General features: G+C 41.9%; 2 pseudogenes; one reads left to right on the top strand and one right to left on the bottom strand.

Annotated features, from left to right (window-relative positions):
- Positions 1-3,327: 3,327 nt before the first annotated feature.
- On the bottom strand, positions 3,328-6,962 carry LOC114634719 (annotated as a pseudogene).
- A 248-nt stretch (positions 6,963-7,210) lies between these two features.
- Positions 7,211-8,197, top strand: LOC114634726 (annotated as a pseudogene).
- The last annotated feature ends 1,886 nt before the right edge of the window (positions 8,198-10,083 follow it).

Below are 10,083 nucleotides of genomic sequence, written 5' to 3'. Positions count from 1 at the left end.
ATTACTTTAGTTTCTGATCCAAAAAGACATTAGATTTGTCCTGAGAAGGATGCCATCCATTTGTCTCTGAAGAGAGAGTTTGAGAGCTTTGCTGGCCCAGTACTGATTCCTTGTATATAGAGAGCTTTTTCACTTTTTTCATTAATTAATTAATTAACTTTACATCTCAGTCACAGGACCCCCTCCTCCCAGTCTCCCCTCACACAACTCCTACACCTATCCATCCATTCTCCTCTGAGAGAGTAGAGGTCCCCCTTGGGTACTAGTCCACTATGGCAGGACTAATCACATCCTCTCCCACTGAGGTCAGACAAGGCAGCTTAGTTAGGGGAACAGGATCCACAGGCAGACAATAAAGTCAGGGACAGCCCCCACTCTAGTTGTTGAGGGACCAGCATGAAGACCAACATTCACATCTTTTATATGTGCAGGGAAACCTAGGTCCAGCCTATGTTTGGTTGGTGGTTCAGTCTCTGGGAGCCTCAAAGAGTCCAGGTTTGTTGACTCTGTTGGTCTTCTTGTGAAGTCCCTATCACCTTCAGGTCCCTCAATCCTTCCCCCAACTCTTCCACAAGACTCTCCGAGCTCCTTCCAATGTTTGGGTGTGGGCCTCTACTCTCTTTCTGTCAGCTGCTGGGTGGAGCCTCTCAGAGGACAGTTATGCTAGGCTCCTATCTGCAAGCATAATAGAATATTGTTTATAGTGTCAGGAATTGTTTCTTGCCCAAAGGATGGGTCTCAATTTGGGCCAGTCATTGACTGGCTATTCCCTCAATCTCTGCTCCATCTTTGTCCTTGTACTGATTGTATGCAGGAAAACATTTGGGTCAAAGGGTTTGTGGGTGAGTTGGTGTCTGTATCCCTCCACTGGGAGTCCTGCTTAACATAAGAAAGGTAGAATTAAATGGCTCTGATCCTAAGTAAGGGAACCACTTAGGCCACAACCCAGTTTTCCATTTGTTTTTTTTTTTTTCTTTGACTCTAGTTCCCATAATCTGCTTGCTCCATTATCCCATAGTTAATGAATGGCATCAGTATCTGTAACTTTTCTTTTTCATTTATCTCTCACATATGTTCAATCAATCACCCAAGCCAGCTGACTTTAACTTTGAAGTGCATAGCTTTGATCTATCTGATTTTTCTTCATGACCTCTACCATCTGCTATCACCTTAGAACAAAAATGTCATATTATCTTTCTTAGATTTATGTTCCTGTCTATCTAACTCCTCTTAAACTCACTTCTTCCTCCTTCAAGCACATTTATCACACAACAGTCAGACATGTACTTAAAAGGTACTTTCTACTATGTAAATCTCTTACTTTAAATCCTTAACTGATCTTTCACATAGAGGAAGTATAAAGTTATTCTAGCATAACATATGACATTTTTCTGTGTTCTAATTCTGTACTTCACATCATGTCACAGTTATCTAGATTTTTTTTAGATCTTTTTATCTCTCATATAATTTTGACTTCTCTCCCTAAGTCTTCATCTGCAGCATCTTTACCTAAGTGGCTGTAATGTTGCTCCAAATAATATTTTAGACACCGTGAAGACACCACAAAGAATCCTTGCATAACTGTCTTGTATCTGAACCAAGAACTGATGGTCTGAAATACAGCTCCATGGTAGAACACTTGCCTAGCATGTGAAGGACCTGAGTTTGAACCTCACTAATACAAGGAACACAATTTTAATTTTAGTAGAAATATATGACTGCCTCTTCTGGAATCAATTTATTAAATTACATCTATTTAAGTATTTCATATTGATTTTTAATTTGCCTTCTTTTTAAAACTTTTTATTTTGTTATTTATTGATATGTGTGTGTGTGTGTCTATAATTAGTGAGGCCTTCCATTTTGCTCTATATTAATTATCCTAGATGAATTTTAGAATTAATCTAGATCCATAAAAATTTTATTGTTAATTTTCTCAGAATTATCTTTTATCTGTAAATTGTTTTGAATGGCACTGTCATGCTTTTGTTGCAATCCTGCGTTTTACTTTCATAACCATAATGCATATTCAATTCCACTCTTCTTTTGTACTATTTAATAAGATATATAATTATATCTTTAAGGACTGTGCACAACCTTTTAGCTTTGCATAAAAAATGAGTAATCTTTTGTAACTACTCTAAATTAACAGTTACAGTATTGTTTGATGAGATTTGGTGAGTGGCAACCATATTAAATGTTTGTTTGCTAACCATCTACTAACCTACAAAGTTTATTATTAGGTCTAATCAATTTTGAAATTTGTAAAATCTTTATGGAAACTGTGAGTATCTGTGTGTGTATAAGTGCCAGCAGAGGCCATAGAACTAAGTTCCTTTGTAAGAGCAGCAAGTCCTTTTAGCCACTGTGTCATCTCTCTGGCTCTGCCTTAAGGGATAGTCTTTTTTTTTTTTCAGATTTGGACACAGTATTTATTCAATAATGTTCTGTACTTAATCGTCACATGGCTCTCTATCTGCATTACAGCCCCCTACCTTGGACTGTAAGGGCCACAGGGCTGGCCCCTTAGCTGTGATTTACAACAACAAACACAGGGTCACAATGAAAGAGCTCTGAGATATTTGTGAACAGAAAGAATGAAGATGACATTGTGAGTAAGGGCCCAGACAGGCTGCCTGACCCACAGAACCCAAGGCCTGAGCAAGGCCTCAGAGGGTCTGTCTAAGGAAGAATCTGAGGCACTGTAGTGAAGGACATGATTGGCCCACCAAGTGTGGTCTCCAGGTCTCATGGCAAGCCCCTTGCCCGAACCAGTAAACAAACATTCCATTTAGAAGGTCTTACTGAACATCTGCAAGCAGCATTTGCTAATGAGAAATGAAGACAGGGCCATTCTTGGAAGAGTGTGTCCCAGAAGACACACTCTGTTGCAAGACCAACCAGGTCCCTTTCTAAGGTCCCTGAGAATAGCAGCTTGGGAGCAACTAAGATTTTCAAAAGCTGGCAAGGCACAAAGTGGATGAATGAGAAGATTAACAATACATGGAGAAAACTTTGGCTTATAAAGCTCCAACTTGAGGCAGGGGCAACAGTGCCAACCAACATACAGAAGCAGGTATGAGTGCAACAGAGATGATCTCAGAAGTTGTCAGCATCCCCCACACTGCCCAAATCTCAAGCCCAGCTCTCCTTCCTCCCCAGCACCCTGGTAACACACATGCACCCACACATACATGATCAACAGACAGATTGGCAATCAAGGCCTAACATCAGGAGAGAACTCTTGGCACTCTGCACTACATTACAACAAGTCCCGACTAGACAGTGAAAGAACAGTGGCTTGACAGAAGAGTAGTGGTTGAGAAGTCAGGCAGTTCTCACGACGGCCAGGTCTGGAAAGTCTTTCACCTCTTCTACTTCACTGAAGGGCTGCCGACTCCGGTTGAAAGTCGGCTTATATAGCATCCAGAGAGGCTTATTGTGTAGGCTGTCAAGCAACAGCATCTGAGATAACACGGCTGGAGGCATCAAAGGACTGAATGCAGGGAGCTTGGAACTGGATTCTGGCAGCAGCTTCACAAGCATTGACTTTGTGACAGCCACCTGAAACATGACATCTCAGACAGGCTGGGTGGCAGTGCTCATCATGATCAGCAGCAACACCTGTACATCCGGGTAGCCAGGGGCCCCAGTCTGGGAGAAGTACAGCAGAATTTAGAAGCCATTCTGGTCATACACGAAGACAGGCGGTAGGCTGCTGGCTTTCACAGACTCCAAAGGGACAAACCAATGAGCCAGAGGTGTATTCTGTGAGGTTGTGGAAGAAGCCCAGCCTCCCAGGACCAACCTGGAGAGGCCTTGGTACCTGGTGGCACCTCCTTGGGGATTTTTTTGTGGAATGTAATGTAATTCAGTGGTCCTGGAAATGGCTGTGGCGAGAAGAGATCCAGCAAGTTCCGGTCTGCAGAAAGACTCTGGATTCCACCCCTCAGGAGTGTTATGACACCCGGATGCTTCTTGTCCTTACAGCAACTTGGAATAACAACCCAATTCCTATTGGGAACATCGTTGATCCCTAAGGCTGCCAGGTCCTGATGAAACAAAGATGGTTTCTCCAGGTCAATGAGGGGGCAGTTCTTCTCACAGGGTTCTGGTTTCGGGAATACTCTGGGGGCAGGAATGGCTCCCACTGCAGTGGGCACTGCATTCCTAGCATTGATTCGGCCCTCCACCACCTGTTTGTACAGCAGAACCCGCTGTATGATAAGGTCATTTGCTTGAGGAATCTCTGCTAGTGCATCGTCATCATCAGTGGTGTCACTTGCAAGCCGGAACAGGGTGAGCCGCAGCTTCTCACTTATTTCATACACAACCTGCAGGGCCTGCTGATCAGAAAGGGCATGTCCTGGCCTTCAGTACATGCTCAGCATCTCCCGCAGCACCCTTACGTGGCTGCAGACTTCCTCTACTGCACTGACTCGGCTGGACACCTTTTCTGACATTTCTTGTTCCTCCTTGACCAAACTCTTGATAGTTGGTTTGCAGCCTGAAGGTCCTCAGGGTGGTTGCTCTTGAGAAGTCTTGTCAGAAGCTTTGACTTTTCCTCATCAGCATCAAAGATGCTCTTTGGCCAGGGAGACGGTGGGGGAGGGGGGCAAGATTTTATCCATCCGTAGTTTTGAATTTTACTTTATGATTCCTTGCTTCTTCAGCATCTGATAAGCATCTCCGATCTTGATGTCTTCCGGAAACCAGACTGTCCAGCTAAAGAGGATTTCAATAATTTCTTTTAACCTTCTTTATAGCTCCGGCTCCGAAGTACCTCAGGGACAATACTTTGATCAGCTCATTTAGGAAGCAGAACTTCGCCACTTCCGCAGTGGTTCACGCATATCTCCAGCACCATCAAGGCATAAGGGGCTTCTTTCTCCTGTGGATCTTGTGCGCCAGTAGCCAGGGAGCGTGTGTTGGGCCACTGGGGTCGGTGTTCACCTGCTCACAGAACTTCTGGATGGCTGACCAATCCTGTTCCGCCATGGTCTGTGGCTTTGTTGAGCCACAGCTCCAGCGCCACCTCTGGCCCCAGGATGCCCTCCACCAACTCTGTCCCTGCCAGGGATCTGGTCCCTGAGGCCACTGCCATGGCTGCCTTCTGCCAAGCCCAGGGCTGTGGCTGGAGTCACTCAGGCCCAAAAGCTGCAGCCACTGCCCAGCCGACTAGCCTTCTCCCCAGCTGCTGACACCAAGAGATAATCTTAATACTGACTTGCTAACATTTCTTAGTTAAGATCTTACTATGTAGTTCAGCCTAGCCTTGAGCTCACTATGTAGCACACTGTTGCCTGAAACTTGCGATCTTCCTGCCTTATTTTCCAATGGTTGAGATGATTGAGATTTAAAAACGTGTGTCGAAAAGTCCAGCAACCTTTTTTTTTTTATTTTCAAAAGAAATATTTAAGTAACTGTGTTACTGGTAGTCCTCTCTCTCTCTCTCTCTCTCTCTCTCTCTCTCTCTCTCTCTCTCTCCCTCTCTCTCTCTCTCTCTCTCTCTCTTGCTGGAAATCAAACTCATGCCTTTGCATATGGTGTTATGTCATCGCATTAGAACCTCAGCCCTTCAGCATTATTTCTAATATCAAGCAAACAACAGTATTATCTGGCATTTACTCAAAAGTTTACCCATCAAAATATATCTGGAAATCTGATGGCCATCATCTGGAGCAGTAGTTCTCAACCTGTATGTCATGAGCCCTTTGACAAACCTCTGTCTCCAAAATTATTTACAGTATGATTGATAACAGTAGCAAAACTAAAGTTATGAAGTAGCACTGAAAATGATTTTATGGTTGGGGGTCACCACAACATTAAGAACTATATTGAAGGGTCTGAGAATTACAAAGGTTGAGAACCACGAATCCGGAGAATTAATTCACTTGCATATATTTATAGACCAGTATATCAAGTAAAAATGAGTTTATACTTGTCAACCTGGATGAGCATCATGAATAAAATGGTGGGAAAAGCAAGTTTCAGAACTTCGTTTATGGAGTAGAATAATTATTTGGAAATTTAGTAAGTATCACACATGTATCCATTTTTTGTTGTTTTTAAAGCATGAGTTACAGCAAAAGCAAATTCACTGCTGTGATTGTTTCTGGGAATGGAAGAATAGATCAGCTAGTTCTACTTCATAATTCTTTCTTAAAGAAACTTCAAGTTAACAGGAATATTCATTTAAATGTAATACTTTATCTTTTATCAAAATTGTGACCAATCAGTGAGATGGCTCAGTGAGTAAAAGTCCCTGCCATCAAACCTGACCACATGATTCCATTCTGTGGGACAGTGGGCTGTGAGAGGCATCTGGGTACCTGGTCGAGCACAGGCCTCCAACCCCGGATACTCTAAAGAGAAGGTAGGAGTTCGGCCTTGCTCCTGGGCCCTGGTTCCTTTCATGGTCCTCAGCCCCACACAATTCCCCAAAACCCACACAGTAGAAGGAGAGTTAACGTCTGCCAGTTGTCCTCTGACCTCTCTGTACACGTGCTGTGGCACATGTATTCATGTAAATACTCACTTATATACACAAAAGTAAGTAAATATGGCAAGCATGACTATAATGCAATATAAACGGTAGGTTGTGATGCAAGATGGTTTTAGAGACAAAAACCCACCAATTCATGCAAGGCAATAACAAAACATTCCTTATACAGGGTCTAGAGAGATGGCTCTTCCAGAAGTCCTGAGTTCAATTCCCAGCAACCATATGGTGGCTCACAACCATCTTTAAGGAGACCTGATGCTCTCTTCTGATGTCTGAAGACAGCTAGAGTATATTCATAATAAATAAATGTCTTTAAAAATATTTCTTATATATTAATTTCTCCATTCATGAAAGAGTTCTTTGAAGTATGTAATGTGGTTTGATATTATTTTACACGTAGCATGCCTTCTTTCAAAATTGAAATCAATTCTTTCACACCCTCACCGTGATCCGTCATTAAGTTTATATACATTGTGACTTTAACAATGGATGGATTTCAATTTGTGAAACCATTTTTACTCCTGGTTCCAGTGCAATCCAGGAGCTAGGCAGGGCGTGGGGAGGGGCAGGTTGTTGTCTGCTGCCACTGCTACTGCTGCTATCACCACTGCCACTGCTGCTGCCACCACTGCTACTACCACTTCTAGTGGAGTTCCTGGCTTGAGGAAGGCACAAGCTGGTGGCAGCAAGGGTGGTGGCATGACAATGGTAGATATCGATAAACTCAATATTGACAGCATTATAAAATGGCTCCTGAAAGTGAGAGTGTCCAAGCCAGGCAAGAAAATCCAGCTCCAGGAGAACAAAATCTGAGGACTCTGCCTGAAGTCTCGGGAGATCTTTTTCAGTAAGCCTAGCCTTTTAGAACTTGAAGCACCACTCAAGATATGTGGTGACATCTAAGGGCAGAACTATGGTATGCTCTGGTTGTTTGAATACAGTGGCTTCCCTCCAGAAAGCAATTATCTATTTTTCAGGGACTACGTGGACAGGGTCAAGCAGGCACTGGAGACAAACTTCCTCTTCTGGCTTACAAAACAAAGTATCTGGAGAATATTTTTCTTCTTAGAGGGAACCATGAGTGTGTTAGCATCAATAGAATCTACGGACTTTATGATTAGCGTAAAAGAAGATACAATGTGAAACCGTGGAAAACATTCACAGACTGTTTTAACTGCTTACTGATAGCAGCCATCGTGGACAAGAAGATATTCTGCTGTCATGGAGGTTTATCACCAGTTCTTCAATCTATGGAGGAGATTCATCAAATTATGAGTTCAACTGATGTACCAGATTAAGATCTTTGTTATTTTTTTGTGGTCTGAGCCCAATAAAGATGTCTCGGGCTGGGGTGAAAATGACAGAGGAGTATCTTCACATTTGGTGCAGAAATGGTTGCAAAATTTCTCGATAAGCATGATTTGGATCTTATATGTAGAGCCCATCAGGTGATTAAAGATCAAAAAGGGTTTTGTTGTCGCAAAGACACAGTTACTCTGCTTTCTGCACCCAACTGTGGTGGAGAGTTTGACAATGCAGGAGCCATGATGAGTATGGATGAAACCCTTGTGTGTTCCTTCCACATTTTAAAGCCTTCAGAGGAAAATTGAAAATTGCCTTCTTTTGGCCCAGTGCCACAAGACTTGTCACACCTGACCAAGGGGCATGATCACTAAGCAAACAATGAAATAGATGTCACTTGACACTACCTAGTGGAGACTTATAACATAGCATGCACAACCTTCCTTTTTAAACTGTGATATGTGCTGGTCAGCTTGCCCAGGTTGGCTCCTCCTGTTGGGCCCTCCTTCATTTTGATTACTGCTGGTACTGGTTATAGCAGTAAGAGAAAAAGGGACTTCATTCTCAAGAAAGTGTTTTTTGTTTTAACCACCATTAAAACTCTGATGATGGTGCTAAGCTGTATACCTTGGCAGTTTATCCTGTCTGAAGGGAAAGTGTACAATTGATATCTATTTTTTAATTTAGTATAAATCATCAACAATGTAAATGCTTGTTTTCTTTCAGATATAAAGAGAGCCCTAGGGTGTGTGGGTCTGCACATGTAATTGTCATAAATGCATTCTGCTGATAAAAATGACTGTGATAAATTTTTTCAAGTTTGTTTGAAAGGGACTGCTTTCCCTCCTTGTCTTGTCATGTACAAACTAGTGTCTGCACCTATGGCAGCAGGAGTGACCTGCTGCACACGCTGCTCAGACTATCTGAAGCACACTCCCTCCCACTGCACACTTAATGATGGTTAAAACCTTTCTTTTCAATGTTTGTGATTCCTTTCTAAAGCTAAAGTTTCTAGTAGACTGCATAGGCATGAGCTGGACATGAGATGGCCAGAACATTGAGGCTGCATGCACAGGCCACCTGCATGAGGACTTAGAAGCAGGTTATTTTAACTAGCAATAGTAGAGACATAATGCTGGGTAAGCTATTAATGATAGAAGTTAATGATACTGTATAGTTCCCATATGGTCTAGTCACTTAGTAATCTTTTAACAGTTGGATCAGGCCTGAACCTGTCCATTCAGAAATTATAGAAACAAACACTGTCCTATAGGAGTGACTTTCTTTGGTTTAGATTCTTTATTCTACAGTGACACTGAGGCTTATAAATAAAAAAGAACTAACTAACTTGCTACAACCAGTTTATACAGAATTTACAGTATCTAGGACTTTTTAAAAACTATGACCTGTTAAAATGAATCTATTTCCACAGATGCCCAGGTACAATATCACGGGCTGAGAATGATTTACTCATTCAGATTTACTAAATGCGAGCTTATAACAAAACAAAACAAAACAAAACAAAATAACCCAAGCAAACAAAAAATAAAAACAAGAAACCAACAAAAAAAATCCATTTTCTTGGTTCAGTCATAAGAAGCAAGTCCTCATGGTTAAATTTTTATGGTGAGCTTTTCAGCAGGTCTGTCTCAGCTCAAGGCTACTCCATTCATTCCTATTCACTTGTTACTTCCACTGAATCTGCTGCTTCTTCCTCCATGGAAATTTGGAGTTCACTCCCACCCCCTTCCACCCTCCATGTCATCCATGAAGGTAGGAATGACCTTCCCATTTCTTGCTAATATTTATATTGTGATATCCTCTCAGGAATCACAGATACAGTTAATGACATCTAGATTGGTGAATCCTTTCTGATGTGTTTCAACTTACTTTGCCTGGATCCATCAGAGGAATTCCTATCTATGGCATGCCTTTTGAGATGTATTTCTTAAATAATAAGACTTGAAAGTCAAATGACTCCTTGATTCACGTGCAGCAGAATGGAAGGTATATTAGTGATCATGAAAACAACATTTATCTTATACATTTCTCTTAGAGCTCTTGGGCAACTAGGCACACTAACAATGAGCAGTGATATTATAAATGTATTTTTTTCTCAGGAGTAGTTTACAGTGGCATTACAATTTCCAGTAAATATTGTGCACACACATACCATCATCCAATCTCTGTTCTTGCATTTATAGAGAAAGACAGATGTACCATAAATTTCCTTTTACTCTGCCTTAGTTTTCTTCCACCATTTTAAACAAAGCCAC

Source organism: Grammomys surdaster, unplaced genomic scaffold, assembly GCF_004785775.1.
Source record: "Grammomys surdaster isolate TR1022 unplaced genomic scaffold, NIH_TR_1.0 1065, whole genome shotgun sequence".
Lineage (NCBI taxonomy): Eukaryota > Metazoa > Chordata > Mammalia > Rodentia > Muridae > Grammomys > Grammomys surdaster.
The sequence above is the reverse complement of the archived record's forward strand: the minus strand, read 5'-3'. Positions and strand labels throughout refer to the sequence as shown.